The sequence below is a fragment of the Dermacentor variabilis genome, chromosome 2, assembly GCF_050947875.1.
Source record: "Dermacentor variabilis isolate Ectoservices chromosome 2, ASM5094787v1, whole genome shotgun sequence".
In the NCBI taxonomy this organism is placed as follows: Eukaryota; Metazoa; Arthropoda; class Arachnida; order Ixodida; family Ixodidae; genus Dermacentor; species Dermacentor variabilis.
The window spans coordinates 102,189,623-102,205,535 of NC_134569.1; the positions used below are offsets into that span (position 1 = coordinate 102,189,623).

Consider the following 15,913-nt stretch of genomic DNA (forward strand, 5'->3'; position numbering starts at 1 on the left):
ACGTAAATCATTTATTACGGTTATTTCTTTCGGCAAGCCATTCTTACTCTTCTGGCTTAACATTCACAAGTGCTAGAAACAAATGAACTATCTGCTACTGATTGGGATGCTCAAAATTAAAAATGCCTATAGTCGTTATACATGCCTTGAATGAAGTTGACTCCTTTAACTCAGTATGCATAGCACTGAATGAATCAAACAATCAATCAATGAGTAAATAAATAAATAAATAAATACATAACTGGCAGCTATAGGCGCAAATGAAGTGAGCTCGCCCGCAAAAAAATTTATTTCTTCTGATTGACCTTAATCCCGCTGTCATCTTATCGCGCGCTTTCTCCAAAGTCCTGTGCGATGTACCAAAAGCCGCAGCAGTGATATGCCGCTTACAGTTGGGCAGTTGCGAGTAAAATATGCGAAAAGAAATACGCAGTGCACGTGAAATCGGAAATCTCCTCTAGTAAAAGCACAAAGCTGCTCATGATTCCTTCGCCACTCACGCGCACGAAGGCGGAAGACTTTCGCTTAACGGCACTCCCTCGTGACTCAGCGATAGTGCACACGTCAACAGCTCGGCGATTAATCATTCCAGGTGGCAGCGGTCGGTCGCCCCTTTCAAAACTGTGCGCGCGCGAGGTGACGACGAGGTACGCGGCGTCGAAAGAAAGAGACAGACGATACGACACCCATGCGCTGTCACTCAAGGGCGTTCAAGGTAAACGTCACTTTCATTCAATGCGCGCCGTGGCAGTCGCACGACTTACGTAACGAAGCAACGATGTGTCGTAGTCTGCTCAAAGTGTCCCGAGTTCCTTTATATGTCCAGGATCGCAGTCCGCTGAGCACATTCGTTCGCCACCATATCCGACGTGTACATGCGTCAGTTTTTGTCTTGGCTGCCAGTAATCCGAAACTCACGTCGCTCGCATCGGTCGGATATCTGAGCGCTTCCCGGTCTGCGTCCTGGCTGCATCTTATACTACGTACGAGTGCTTGCAGATAGCTGCCTGCCGATTAGCTGCATAATTTTTCCGCGTAAAGCAGAGTGTGCTTCGTCGGAGTGCGGGTTCGAAATGGAGCACTTGGCGAAAATGCCAAAACGCAGCAGCCGCTCGTCGGCGAATGAGGTAACGATGCCAAGGCGCGGCACGCAGTTGTTGGCGGTGACGACGTGCGGTGGCCCCGACCGTGGCTCAGAAATAGGCTCTTGGCCCCGGAGAAGTTGCTGCGTGTGCAGAGTAAGGAAAATGAAGCAACACGACATACAGTGGTGGCGCACCGAGGGTTAAATAAAAGAGACTGACAGAAGTATCCGCGAAAGCTGCAGAACGAGATAACGTGCACCGGAGTAATCCGTCAAGGCCCCGCCAATGAATCCCACGCAAATATCAGCCGCTGGCATTCATTTTCAACGTGCCTAATAAGATATGAATATCAAGACCGCTTACGGCTATTTCTTCGATAACTTGTTCTAAGGACACCGCATATGCAGTACTTTCGTTTACACTGTTTTAGGCACGTAAGTAAATTTGTAAGCGTTCCTTCAAAAGTTGCCGTATTATTTCAGGACATCAACCTCACTCTCCCACTCGCCCCCTCTCCTCACCAAAATGCATAATATTGGAACCACATCTGCTGAAGACAGTGTAATGAAGATGGTGTAATTAGCCATTGCGTTTTTTGCTTACTTACGAGGGTATGAGCCATTGCTTACGGGGATATGAGCCATTGTTTACGGAGATGTGAGCCATTGAGAAGGTCACTTAGCTTTTTTTTTTTTTGTGCCACTCGACTAGACGCCGCGTTTCTGTACGTTGTATGCGTTATTCCAATGAATGTATGCACTTTACGCTTCGCTTTGATGAGTGCTTGTAGCCTCTGCATTACGAAAGGAATGAGTCACTGCATTTTTTGCTTGCTCAGGGGCTTATGAGCCATCGCTGATGATGATAGTTTTTTACCATCGTGCCGGACGACGTGTTTTTTTTTTTCTATGCCATCGGGGGTATGAGCCACTTTTTCGCCTTAAAACGAGGACCACATTGTCACACGTACAGTTGACGTGTATTTAACACCAACCAAATCATAGCACCTCGGGGTCATGCGGGGCAAAATGCTTAAGTTGCATGTATTACACAGGTCCGTACAGATAGGAAAAAAAAATCAAACGAGAACAACACATCGCACAATAGAATGATCGGGATACTGCACGCGACACATTTCTAAGAACGACTTTATGAGTATATATAGCCATAGCCTTTAGGAGCGCAGGTTGCACTGGCGGACACTTATGTATTTGAATACATAAACAAATTTATCAACCTATATTTGTGTAACGTACAACGTGTGCGCCACAACGCAGAACATAACTATTATTCCAACATAATGATAAGGACCATAGTTTATCTAAGCAACGCATTAAGACAGTCCCTTCACAGCATAATAGACCATGGATGACACAAGATAGCACCTTTTACTAACTGGCCTGTGAAACCTAGTAATTCCTTAGTAAAAGCAGCACCTATCCTAAGTCTAAATTATTGAAGGTGGTAAACAGCTAGCAAATAGGTAATAGCCCGCGGCAAAGTAACTGCACCAGTTACTACCTCATCACTAACATATTTTTGATAAGAGAGCATTATGTGAAACCTATTATCCTAGCGATGATGATGTGATACGCCTTCCGGAATACGATTGTTTCTTTTTTTTTATCTGAACCACTGTTCGAAACGTAGCGGGGGTGTTGCTATATTGAGAAAATGTAGCTACAAGTGTAACATATTGCCTGATCATTGCCACATGAATTTCAATATCAAACAGCAGGCAGTAACATCTGGCTAAAAGGCAATTGACCTTTTAAGATGCCGCATTGCGTTAGTAAACTGGGACCCCGTTTATAATTCAACAATGGTCGATGAAGCCTACAAAAAAATTTTGGAACAGGTTATTGTGATATATGATTAATGTTTTCTTGGGACACATACGCCACCCACTAAAACTTCATGTTCACTGTGAATTACGCGTAGTCTCATTCGATTTAATATTTAAAAAAAAACAAATTATTCGCGTTACTTATCAAATCTAGAAGTGAGGAGACTCCTTCAAGCTCTAAAACACTCTGAAACCGACTTAACAATCATCTAAGATCAGGAAAAAGGGAACATTACAATAATTTTTATAAACAGTTTTCTGGGAACCCAAAAGAAGAATAAAAACAGTTTAATTGATATCTTAATAGACATTCACAAGCCATGGTAACAGCTTGGCTAACAATAAATGGCGAAGAGATGAAGGATGCAAGACTGCCAGCGGCATTCAATAACATTTTGTGAGGTTGTTAGATGTAAAAGAATCCGGACACATTTCAAGTTTTAGGCGACACAGCTATCACAGTCCTTATTTTACACCTCTAAACAGACTATACGACCCAAAAGGTGTAAACTTCTTTAAGCGTGTAGCTTTATTATTTGAACTGTGATCCATTGCAAAAGAAAAGGTTTTGTTTTGGACAGTGCATTTCATTTTGCATTTAGTTTTCCATTCTATTTTGCAACTAGCCGTAAAGGATGAGCAGCGACTGTTATACATCCATCTGCATCATGCACTCACACTGTCCGACTGTGCGGGATGACGAGGCACTGCTTCCACTAACTACACATCCCAGAAACAATACAATGCGCCTGCAGCCGCTACAAAGGACACCCGTGTGCATAAGTAAGGTTTGGCTTTCGAGCGGATTCTTTGGAAGTGAATAATAGGGTCACCTAGGTGCATTTTCCTTAATTTATTCATTACAAAAGAAAATTCAGAGTGATCGATGTAACAAGTCGAGCAATGACTCGGACCATTACGGCATGTAAAGAGAACGCGTGTGATGTCACATACGGCATACTGTTGCCTTATTCACAGCTTCCACTGTTCTGCTGAATATAAGGGATAAGGGGACAGAAGAAAGAAGAGGGAGGAGTACAAAAGAAGTAAACCGTCTACACGATCGCTCGGTAGCAGGCAGCGTACTGAAAGTCTCAAAGTGTCAAGATTTCAATTCTCAAAATCGAACGAAGAAACTCAATAGTTACAGCGCAGGGCTTCCCGTAGACGAAAAGCGCGACTAGGACATAGACAGCGTTATCTGTGTCCTATAGTCTCTTCTTTCATCCACGTGGAGCCTGGCGCTGTAAGCATAATTAAGGATAACCCACCAACTAGCCCAAACTTTTGCATACTCAAAAGATCATGAAAACACCGCTAAACCGAAGAAAATTTTGTTTATCTTTGTGATTAAAAAAGTGCTAATTTGGAAGGTTCTATCGAAAGGTAAAAAACACGAAGTGGCACACTTTTCACTTGAAATTAAGGATATAGGGTGACTGGAGTCGTCATTCGAAGGCTTCGTAAGCTCCTGCTTCGAGTTTTCGATACCCCGAGCGGGTTAATCGTGCAGCCAGTTTTACGAACCCTAAGAGCGTGACTAACCTAGCACGATTACGCTGCTATACGCGTCACTGTTACTTCCGGTACCACGGCCTTCCAATAATATTCAAGCACTTTCTGACAGAGAGTTTCACAACACACTAAGCGACGAACAAGTTACAGGTTTCCTTCCGGAGTTGACGCGTAACTATTTTAAGGAAAATATATATCTTCAAGAACTGTTCATAACTTACTATATATTTGCTTTCCTTCTAACGATGAGCGAGAAATGAAACAGTCGATCGCCACCTTTCCTACAGAGAAAGGGAAATCACACGAGACCTGTCTGCGGTGAGACCAGTGCTGTCACACGTCGCGAGGGGCTCGCTTGATTTCGCCTTAATAGGTCGCTTGTTTACGCGTTCAAATGCCGACACCTGCAGCCTGTGCGCATTGCACCTGTACGCGAAAAACGATTTCCTTTAAATCAGCTTGCAGCCCGCTCAGACTGCAAAAAAAAAAAAGAAGTGCGTATAAAAACGAATATGCAACGCACCGAAAAGAATAGCTCATGGTCGCGAACGCCGGTACACAGACGCGGGTTTTGTGCAGTATGCGCACAGCAGGTACTGAGCCTCAGTGCCCCTTTTTTGGGGCGCGTGAACATCGAGCGAGGTTTCCAGTAGGAAAGCCAGATTATCTTTTTTTAAGCGTGAAATGTTTTTAGCTCCCGTTGTAGGCGACCTTCGAGTGACCTTGAACCAATAGCCAGAGCCGTTATTCGGGCACACAAACGAGAACATCCGAGCAAGCTGCCAGAACAAAACGAGATCCCCTCACCCTTTGTACAGGACTGCGTTACATACACTAGTTATTCCCAAACAAGTTACAAAAAATATTTCTTCCAAGTTCTTCCTGGTGTTTGTTCGCAATATCATCATCAGCAGCAGCAGCAGCCTATCTTATGTCCACTGCAGGACGAAGGCCTCTCCCTGCGATCTCCAATTACCCCTGTCCTGCGTCAACCGATTCCAAGTAGCGCCTGCGAATTTCTTAATTTCATCGCCCCACCTAATCTTCTGCCGTCCTCAACTGCGCTTCCCTTCTCTTGTTACCAATTCTGTAACCCTAATGGTCCAACGGTTATGTAACCTGCGCATTACATGACCTGCCCAGCACCATTTTTTCTCTTAATGTCAACTAGAATATCGGCTATACCCATTTGCTCTCTGATCCAAGCCGCTCTATTTCTGTCTCTTAACGTTATACCAAGCATTTTTCGTTCCATGGCTCTTTGCGCGGACCTTAACTTGTTCTCAAGGTTCTTTGCCAGTCTCCAAATTTTTGCCCCATATGCCAGCACCGATAAAATGCGGATTGTACTCGCTCCTTTTCAATGACAATGGTAAGCATCCAGTCAGGAGCTGACAATGTTTGCCGTATATGCGCCAGCGGATTTTTATTCTTCTGTAAATTTCCTTCTCGTAATCAGGGTTCCCTGTGAGTAATTGACCTAGGTAAACGTTCTCCTTCACCGACTCTAGAGGCTGACTGGCGATCCTCAGCTCTTGTTCCCTTGCGCGGGAACAAGAGCTGAGGATCGTTACATCATTATCTTGGTCTTCTGCATATTAATCTTCAACCCCACTCTTACACTACCTCTGTTAAAGTCCTCAAAGATTTGTCGTAAATCATCTCTAGTGTTGCTGAACAGGACAATGTCATAGGCAAACCGAAGGTTGCTGAGATATTCGCCGTTGATCCTTACTCCTAAGCCTTCCCAGTTTAATAGCTTGAATACTTCTTCCAGGCACGCAGTGAATAACATTGGAGGGATTGTGTCTCCTTATCTGACCCCTTTCTTTATAGGTCTCTTCGTACCTTTCTTGGGGAGAATAAAGGTAGCTGTCGAATATCTGTAGCTATCTTCGAAGATATTTACGTAAGCGTACTCCTGTACTCCTTGATTACGTTTTGCCTCTATGACTGCTGGTATCTCTACTGAATAAAATGCCTTTTCGTAATCTATGAAAGCCATATATAGAGGCTGATTGTACTCTGCGGACTTCTCAATTACCTGATTGATGACATGGATGTGATCCATCGTAGAGCATCTCTTTCTGCAACCTGCCTGTTCCCTTTGTTGACTAAAGTCCAGTGTTGCCGTTATTTTATTGCAGATTATTTTGGTAAATATTTTATACAATAATGGGAGTAAGATTGCCGATAATTTTTCTATTTCTTTAATGTCTCCCGCTTTGTTGATTGGTATAAAGTTTGCATTCTTCCAGTTTTCTGGGACCCTTGCAGTCAATAGACATTTCGCGTGGAGAGCCGCCAGTTTTAGAAGCATTACATCTCCTCCATCTCTGATTAAATTGACTGTTATTCCATCTTCTACTGCCGCTCTTCCCCGTTTCATGTCTTGCTAGGCCCTTCTGACTTCATCGCTAGTTATAGGAGCAGTTTCTGTGCATTGTTCATTACTGCTTCGAATGGAGGCATTCTGACTTCTCTGGGTACTGTACAGGTCAGTATACTATTCTTCCGCTGCTGTTACTATACCTTCGAGATTGCTCATGATATTACCCTGCTTATCATTCAGTGCATAGATCTTGGTTTGTCATATGCCAAGTTTCCTACTCACTGATTTCAGGCTGCGTCCATGTTTTACTGCTTCTTCAGTCTTTCTAACGTTATAATTTCGAATATCCCTTGCTTTCGCCTTGTTGATTAATTTTTACAGTTCCGCAAATTCTATCTTATCTCTTGAATTGGACACTTTCATTCCTTGTCGTTTGTTTATTAGGCCGTTTGTTATTTGGGAGAGCTTGCCTACTGGTTGTCTTGGTGCCTTGCCTCTCACTTCAATTGCTGCCACTGAAGCCAGCCTAGTTGCATTTGCATTTCCCTTCTCTTGGTACCCATTTTGTAACCCTAATGGTCAAACGGTTATCTAAACTGTGCATTACATGACCTGCCCAGCTCCATTTTTTTCTCTTGATGCCAATTAGAATGTCGTCTATACCCGTTAGCTCTCTGATCCAAACCACTCTTTTTCTGTCTCTTAACGCTATGCCTAGCAATGTTCGTTTCATCGCTCTTTGTGCGGTCCTTAACTTGGTCTCAAGCTTCTTTGTCAGTCTCCAAGGCACTGCCCCATATGTCAGCACTGGTAAAATGCACTGATTGTACATCTTTCTTTTCAATGATAATGGTAAGCTTCCAATCAGGAGCTGACAATAGAGAGTTTTAGCCCAGCGGGTTTACGGCCAGCGGAGCGGAGCGGGCGAGCGGAGACACGACTGCGCATGCGCACAACGCTGAGGCGGCCAGCGGTTTTACGGAGCAGCGTTTACGCCCGCTGGAAAGCACTCCCCAGCGGAGGGTATACGCAGCGCGCGAGCGTGCGTAAGCGCGCGGGAAATGCAAGATGGCAGCCGCGAACATGAACGCCGGCAGTTCTGCATCGACGACGGCGACTGCGGCGCTGACCCGTACATTAGTACTCATTATATTATTAACAAATAATGTACTGAGAACATGTAATATATCTTTATTCAACATTTCTTGCATTATAAAAGCAAGCGTAATTGAAATTCATTTCTCAGTAACTCCTATTCGGACCACTAGGTGGGGAAGCAGAGCGCCCCGCTCTCTCCGCTCGAGCGGGTGAGTGATCCGCCGAGCTAAAATTCTTTTTTCGCGAGCCGCTCCGCTGGCGCAACGGTGGAGACCGCGAGCGGAGCGAAACGTAAACCCGCTGAGCTAAAGCTCTCTAATGTCTGCCGTATGCGATGCAACCCCATTTTTATTCTTCTATAGATTTCATTCTAATGATCAGGGTTCCCTGTGATTAATTGACCTAAGTAAACGTACTCCTTCACAGACTCCAGAGGCTGACTGGCGCTCTTGAACTCTTGTTCCCTGGCCCGGTTATTCATCATTATCATTGTCTTCTGCATATTAATCTTTAACCCCACTCTTACACTCTCTCTGTTAAGGTCCTCAATCATTCGTTGTAACTCGTCTGCATTGTTTCTGAACAGAACAATGTCGTCGGTAAACTGAAGGTTGCTGAGATACTCGACGTTGACCCTCACTCCAGTGCCTTCCACGAATTCTATCTCATCTCTTTAGTTGGACACTTTCATGTTTGTCGTTTGTTTATTAGGTCCTTTGTTACTTGGGAGAGCTTACCTACTGGTAAGCTACTGATATGGTATGTACGTAGTGGTATGGTACGCACTTACTGGTATGGTAGGTTGACTGGTTGCCTTAGTACCTTACGTCCCACTTCAATTGCTGCTTCTGAGGCCAGCCTAGTTAGGATTACACTCGTTACCTCTATTTCATCTTCCGCTCTCTATTCTAAAGCTGCATATTTGTTTTCAAGCACCAGCCTCAATTGGTTTTCTTTTACCCTTACCGCGCCTAGGTTGGCCTGTTTCTTCTTAAATAATTTTACTCTTTTTCCCTTCATTTTGAGGGAAATCGTAGACCTCACTTTGCCCTACCTAACACTTCTACATCCTTCACTATGCTGGGATCGGCAGAGAGTATGAAGGCTATTTCATTTCTTGTTTCTCTATTAGGGCTTTTCCAGGTCCACATCCTGTTGCTACGTTTCCTGAAGAAGTTATTCATTATTCGGAGCTTATTCCTTTTCGCGAATTCTACCGACATTTCACCTCTAGTGTTCTTAGAATCGATTCCGTAGTTGCCAATTGCATGTTCACCAGCCGGCTTTATCCCCACTTTTACATTGAAGTCGACCATGACTACAGTAAACTGAGTTTGAACTTTTCCCATCGGTAATTCAACATGTTCGTAAAACTGTTCTATTTCTTCATCATCGTGACTGGAGGTTGGGGCGTAGGCTTGTGCAGCCTTTATTGTATACCTCCTATTCAGTTTTATTACGACTACTGCTGTCCTCTTATTAATGCTGTAGAGGTCGCAGATGTCGCCCGCTATGTCCTTGTGCATTAGGAGTCCTACTTATACGTGACCGTTAGTCAGCACTGTATAAGCCTCCCTAGTTCCTCTGACCTCACTAAGGCCAATAACATCCCACATAATATCGGATGGTTCCTCAAAGAGTCCTGCTAAACTAGCTTCAGTCGAGAGGGTCCGTGTGTTGAACGTTGCCAGGTTCAGTTTGCAGTGACGGCCTGTCCAGGTCCAGAGATTCTTAGCACCCTCTGCCGCGTCGCAGATATGACCGGCGCCTTGTACAGCTGCCACGCAGCCGCTGAGTACTGAGAACCATGGGTTAATTGTAGGAGTCATGAGGGAGGTATAGTGGCCGAATACGGCACCAGGGAGGCCAATTCTTGTTCTGGTGAGGGAGTGTCTTGGTTTAAGCTTAGTGGCCTTCCTAATTTGATTGCACCTGAACTAGTATGACCTCACTTGCTCTCGGCATTTTTTACCGGTGTCAGGCGCCACTCTAAGCCTGTAGATGTAGTGTACTGGAGGAGGATTCAAACTTACGATCTTTCAGATTAGAGGCCGGACGTTCTTCTCTGCTCCACGCCACCGCCTCAGTCACATGGCTACAAATGGAACACTTCAAAAACACATAGCTAAAAGAAAAAAAAAAGATATGAACTTCCGACTATAGCAACCGAGCATATGAGATATCTGAGTCAAATAATCCTACAGGCGCTGAGGCCACCTTAAAGCGCAGAAGACAATCCCAGAGGATCCTACCTGCCTAAAAACTTACTTGAATCATCCGCGATATACTGGTGATGGGCGCGACCTAGGTTAATTGGATGGACAAAGCTGCAACTAATTTATGCTAGACAGCAGGGCGAGGCTAACGAAGCGCGACTTATTGCGATAGGTAGGCCGATATTATTTATACATTCCATTGTCTCTGGTCGCGTCGAGAGGCGCGCAAGAAAAAATAATAATAATAATAAAAAGGGAGAAGAGATACCTCCCTACATATCAGCATCGCCAAGATCGGCGCCAGACCAGATGAGTGCTACAGAGCGTCGATATGGATATACCCATTGCATGTGCGACATCTATATTTCTTTCTCTGGTGTTTGTTGTATTAAATTAATTCCTTACGTTAATATGACACCGTGTGGAGCTTTTTAGACCAAGTGCTTTGGTGCTCGCGTGTATGTACTACTGACTGTCTACTGATTTCCTGCTGCTCTGGGAATGGCTCGTCGTCTACTGACAGAGAATTGAGAACTGCGCCGATACAACGGTACCAATACTTCGGCAAGAATTTCTAAAGAGTATACACAATATACTTTTTAAGAGGCTGTACGGAAACGTTTCCCGTGTGCAACACGATATCAAGTACGATAACAGTGCCACCTGATATGGGATAACTGCGTATGGTAACTGTCACCATTCGTTGGCTAAACAGAGTTTTAAAGAATTCCAGTCTTTACCAGTAAATATTTGGTGTCACTTACACCATATGGACGTTAGCGATGTCTTTACGGCAGTAAGGCTATTGAACTTGAACACTTTGCTTACGGCAACTGCTACCTTGAAACTCGTCTTGTCCAGCCGGTGTAAAGCTTCGTGTGCTCGTACTCAATGCCTCAAGTGCGAAGTCCGCTATGTTGCAACATCCCGTTGTAACTAGCGATACGGAAAAAGAACTCGTAGTAACTGTGGGCGTTCCAGTGCCGTAGCAACACGCTGTGCGACTCCCTGTCGATATGTCCTTCGCGTACGAAACAGCTGCTCTACCAGCTGGCAGTCTTCTGGCAGTCAACAGTTTGATGTTTGGGATCATTGTTTTTCGATTCGGTGTTTTTCTTTCTCTGATTCGATAGCCCGGTTATGATTCATTTGAACTCATTCTTGGTATTTTTTTTTTTTGCGCTCGCAGATGAGAAATACAACAAAGCTCTCCTCGGAGAATACGAGCAGCCCCTACACCTTCTGTAACCAGAGCTTGGGTTCCAACACCTGAAGACCCAGTAAACGGACCAAGGTGTGTTATTCTAGTACTGTAGCTTCTACAGCAGCGTTTTACCATCTCTTGTGGCTCTACGTAAAAACGATGACTTCTCGAGAGAAGATATCAATAGCTCCCAAGTTACAAACAAATCAGACGGACAGTTACAGGCGTTGGCTCAGGGACAATAAGTTCGCTATGCCAATACTGTACTTTCAGCGGAAGGAGGACTTTCACGCTTTTATTTAGACAACTATATGTGCCGTAGGGCGAACGGCACGGAAGAAAAAGGCAGCTGGCTTGTGCGACTTCGCAGGATCACAAACCAATTCCCAGCGAAGCTGTTTATTTCGAGCAGTTTTAATAAGAATTTCATTTGCCGGAAACCAAATCATATATTTAAAAACGTTTTTCCCTATTTGACTGGCCCGCTTGAAACCTTGCAGGCATATAATGCTTCTGGACACTTGTCAAGGAATTTTTCCAAAATCAGTAACTCAGCCACACATATTTTACTTGGCGATAACGTCGACCGTAATATTCCTCCAATTCTCACTATATGCGATCTTTATGGCGTTTATAGTTTATCGCACAGGAGGGTATATTCTGCATTGCTTGTAAATCACACTTAACACGCTCCGTAATTTAGTGCTAAGGACGTCATTTCTCCACACACTAATAACTTCGTCTACGTATAACCCATAACCTACCTTTCGCTTTAAAGAAATATAAACAAGGTGCCTTTCTTTAGTTTACTAAGGACGCCGCAGAAACATACTAAATACTAATTACCTCTTATAACACATAACATAAAAGAAGAAAAAAATTACGCGGATCCCACGCACTGTGGGAATCGATGTAAGCGAAGCTTTCTGTGATGTTTGCGTTGCTAGGCGATAATAGCCAGTGATGTTTACGGCGAATGCGTAAATTGTCCTTTAGTGCAATGCTAGAGTGGTGAGTTGATGTTAAACGTCACTTACGTGCAGTTGGGTTTGTCTACGTAGTGCACAGAACACAAAGCGAGACGGGTTTGCTTGAGGCGTTGTCGTGCGCCATTGTTCACATACCCTGCGAGAAGGTCAGCGCTGTCGTTGCCTCACATGGTGCAACACATCGAGGGAGAACTGTTAAACATCAGTTAAATTATGCGGCTTACAGGGTAAGCCCACAATCTGATTATAAGGCACGCGGCATCGGGGGACTCCGTTTTAATTTTGGCCACCTGGGATTGTTTAACGCAACCTAAATCTGAGTATACGGGTGCTTTTGCGTTTCGCCTCCTTCTAAATGTGGCTGCCGCGGTCGGTATCCAACCCGCTACCTCGAGCAATGCCATAGCCACGAAGGTGCTGCGGCGAGCACAAAAGTGTTGATTGGATGTACGGCCACTTCTATAGTGCAGTTCAGGCCCTAAATTTTCACAGTGTTTGTTTGTTTCTTTAGAAAAGGTAGAAACGTACCGTATCGTACCCCGAGTAGATATCTCCCTGTTTTGCAAACGGTGTGACGTCACTGCAAGTGCCCCTCCCATCTGCCGCACGTTCGAAGTGGGCGCTGGTTGGCAAAAAAAAAAAATGTTCATACGACCTTGTTCCCTCAGCATAGGAGCGCTGCTCGTATATCAACTGCCGCAATCGTATTTCGGGCATATTGCTATTTTTGATGGGACAGCATCTAGAAACTGTGCTTAAAAAATATTATCGTCCCGGTTTTACCGGCACAACAACGCATAATGGAGTTGCCGAGTGCATGGTTCCCTTGAGTCAGCATGCATGATGTCATAAGAATGTGCCTCTTGCGTACATCAAACAGCCCCCAATATTGATTACCCTTCGAAAGCGCGCACTTTACCACAGAAGAAGCACATTTTCCCTCTGCTGAAATGACAGTTCACTAAAATGTCTTGGGACAAAAAATGTGTATTACATATTGCCGTGAATGTACTTGTAGTTGCGACACTTACACTGTATCGTTAAACGCTACGCAAGATCGACTTAGTCTACAACTATCAGCCATAGCCATCACGTGGGCTCAGTGGAGCCGTACCCAGTGGCGGCGCCTAAATTCAGATGCGGGAGGAATGCAAAAAACACTTGTTACCGCATTTTAGGAACGTGGTAAGAAACCCCAACTTGTCAGGATTGATCCGAAGCCTTTCCTTGCAGTGTGGCTCATAAGCCGCTGTGCAGCTTAGTAGTGTTAAACACCATAAGTTAATTTTCATTACTTGTCATGATCGTGTGAATGTACAAAGTGAAAGCATGCATAAATGCATAACCCGTTGCGCGTTACCTTCACGGTGCCTCCATATTGTCAGCTGCCTCCCTTTGCTGCTGTCAAATTTAAAGGACCCAACTTTTGCATGTTTATGTGCGTCATCACAGCATAAAGTTCGGTTCGTAAACGTAAGTATAGCAATAAAGAAAAATATAAAGTTCAGTTTTACTTGAGACCCATGAGATCTGCGTTAAAACGCGATAATTTCAGTGGTTTGCCATTTGTGCATTCCCCGTTGTTAAATGTATACACGCAGCTTCGACAGTGGTTGAAACATGGAAGGAACTAATCTATAGTCATACGTTTCAGCCGATAGATAATGTCTAAATGAAAGTCTTTTTCCCCATTTTTTTTTCTTTTCTTTCTTTCTCTTCTGCACAGAGCGAAGATGGCACCGAGATACATGCGCTCACTAATAATCGCGTCTCATTCATTCTCACCTGTTCAACAACTACGGCTCCTGGAGTTCTATCAGCGCCTGATCACTACGATTAGCCTTATCACATGCAACACGCGTGCAGAGTGTCTCGCAAGCGAGATGTATTGCTAATTGCGTAGTACACCACGCACACACTCACCTACACAAAATGTGGTCCGTTCCCCTTCACAAGTATGAGCCGATATCGACGCTGTTTTTCGCCGCACACTTTACCACATCACAACAAACGTGGCACGCCTCCATGAAAAAGCCGATGTTCTTCATCGCACAATGCATCACAGGCCACCGCGTGGTTCACGTTTGCAAGTAACAAAGACCGGCGTCGCCAGATATTCCTTACGCATTTTACCACACACTCATGTTCTACAACAGACAATACTGCTAATCCGGCTGACACGAGAATTTTGGAGGTTTACATGAAAAATAATGCTGGCACTCCTATAATCAAGAGCAGATGTAAGCGTGAAAAAGCTACCGGCAAATTATATTGGTTGGAGATGATACTCGCCACAATATTAAAATAGGTGTAGTGCATGTTCGCAAGGCCAGACCCCACCATACCACACCGTACCACGCCATAATGTATACTGGTCCATATGGACGCCATAGCTTCCTCTCACCGACACAACCTCCATTGCAAGTCTCGTCTCGACCAAACAGCAACCCGCGGCGCGGCGGGCGCGCCGAGGAACTCACGGACCGCTGGCGTTGAAAAGAGCACAGGCAACCCAGTCGCAGCGCCAAAACATGACAGCCAAGTGTATAGTGCCCTGTATCTGCCTTTTGAACATCGCTATTCGAAATGACAAATAAAATTTCAGCGTACTACAAGTTACAGCTTGAGTGAAATTGAGAACAAATATTAGGAAGAACTCGGAAGCAACATTTTTTATAACTTGTTTGGGCACTAACTAGAGTATGTAAGGCGGTCCTGTACAAAGAGTTGGGGGCCAAAGGCCGCATTTTTTAAGTTTTGACTGCTTGCCCGGATGTTCTCGTTCCATACTCGTCTTGCCCGGATAGCAGCTCAGGATTTTGGCTCAAGGTCGCTTGAAGGGCGCCGACTACGGGAGCTACAAGCAGTGGGTGGACAGTGGGGCTAGTTTCGTATTGACGATAAGGCGTCGCCATGATACTGGTACCCAAAGGAAAATTCATCAACTTTTGCATGTGTGGCCTTATCTTTTCAAGTTACACAGTAATAAAATAAAATGATGCAATAATGTGTAGAAATAAAATGTGATTTCGGCTATCTCCTTTTTCGGCATCCTATATCTTTACCTAGGCGCTTCATTCTTACCGCCAAATCGTGGCGCTTTCGCTCTTATCGCTTCGGCTGCCAAGCTGTTCGTGTTCTCCTGCCGCTTTCTATGCACGTGCATGTTTTTTCCGTATGCTGTGCACTTAAAATTTTCTCCTTTCTGTGCCCGCGAACATTGCGGCAATGTCGGAAAAACTCGGGAAAGGACGCAAGGCGTGCTGTGCGGCTGTGTGGCGTGGCAACTCGGGGAGCAACACAAACGCGAAATTTTTCCGTTTCCCAGCGGACGAGAGGTAAGCACACATTTTTTTGCAGAAACAAGCGCTATCCTTATCAAAACAGCTACAGGGCGCGGTTTGGAGCGGCGCATTTTTCTGCGGTGTTCGAAGAAACTGAAGCTACTTGTTGGCAGTCGCTCATGAGCGGATCGATGCTAGTTGACGCGCAGATGGAAATTTCGCTCCGGTTTATGTTAGCGGTTGCTCTTAATTTTTTGCACGAGTAGAAAACTTGCAATTTATAATTTCCGAAGGTTTTTGAATGCTTTCTGCACAAACTGGTTACGCTGAAGACCCTTCCGGTG

General features: G+C 44.7%; 1 protein-coding gene and 1 long non-coding RNA gene across 2 annotated transcripts in view; one reads left to right on the forward strand and one right to left on the reverse strand.

Annotated features, from left to right (window-relative positions):
* The window catches only part of LOC142572419 (solute carrier family 22 member 7-like), a 115,178-nt gene extending 114,069 nt beyond the window's left edge, over window positions 1-1,109 (reverse strand). Inside the window, exon 1 of the mRNA XM_075681513.1 lies at window positions 765-1,109. The gene's annotated coding sequence lies outside the window, so the exon portion shown is untranslated. The remainder of the gene's footprint in view (window positions 1-764) is intronic.
* Window positions 635-15,009, forward strand: LOC142572422 (uncharacterized). The gene is made up of 3 exons (XR_012826079.1): window positions 635-715; window positions 11,282-11,386; window positions 14,012-15,009. It is a non-coding gene; the product is annotated as an uncharacterized LOC142572422 (long non-coding RNA).
* The last annotated feature ends 904 nt before the right edge of the window (window positions 15,010-15,913 follow it).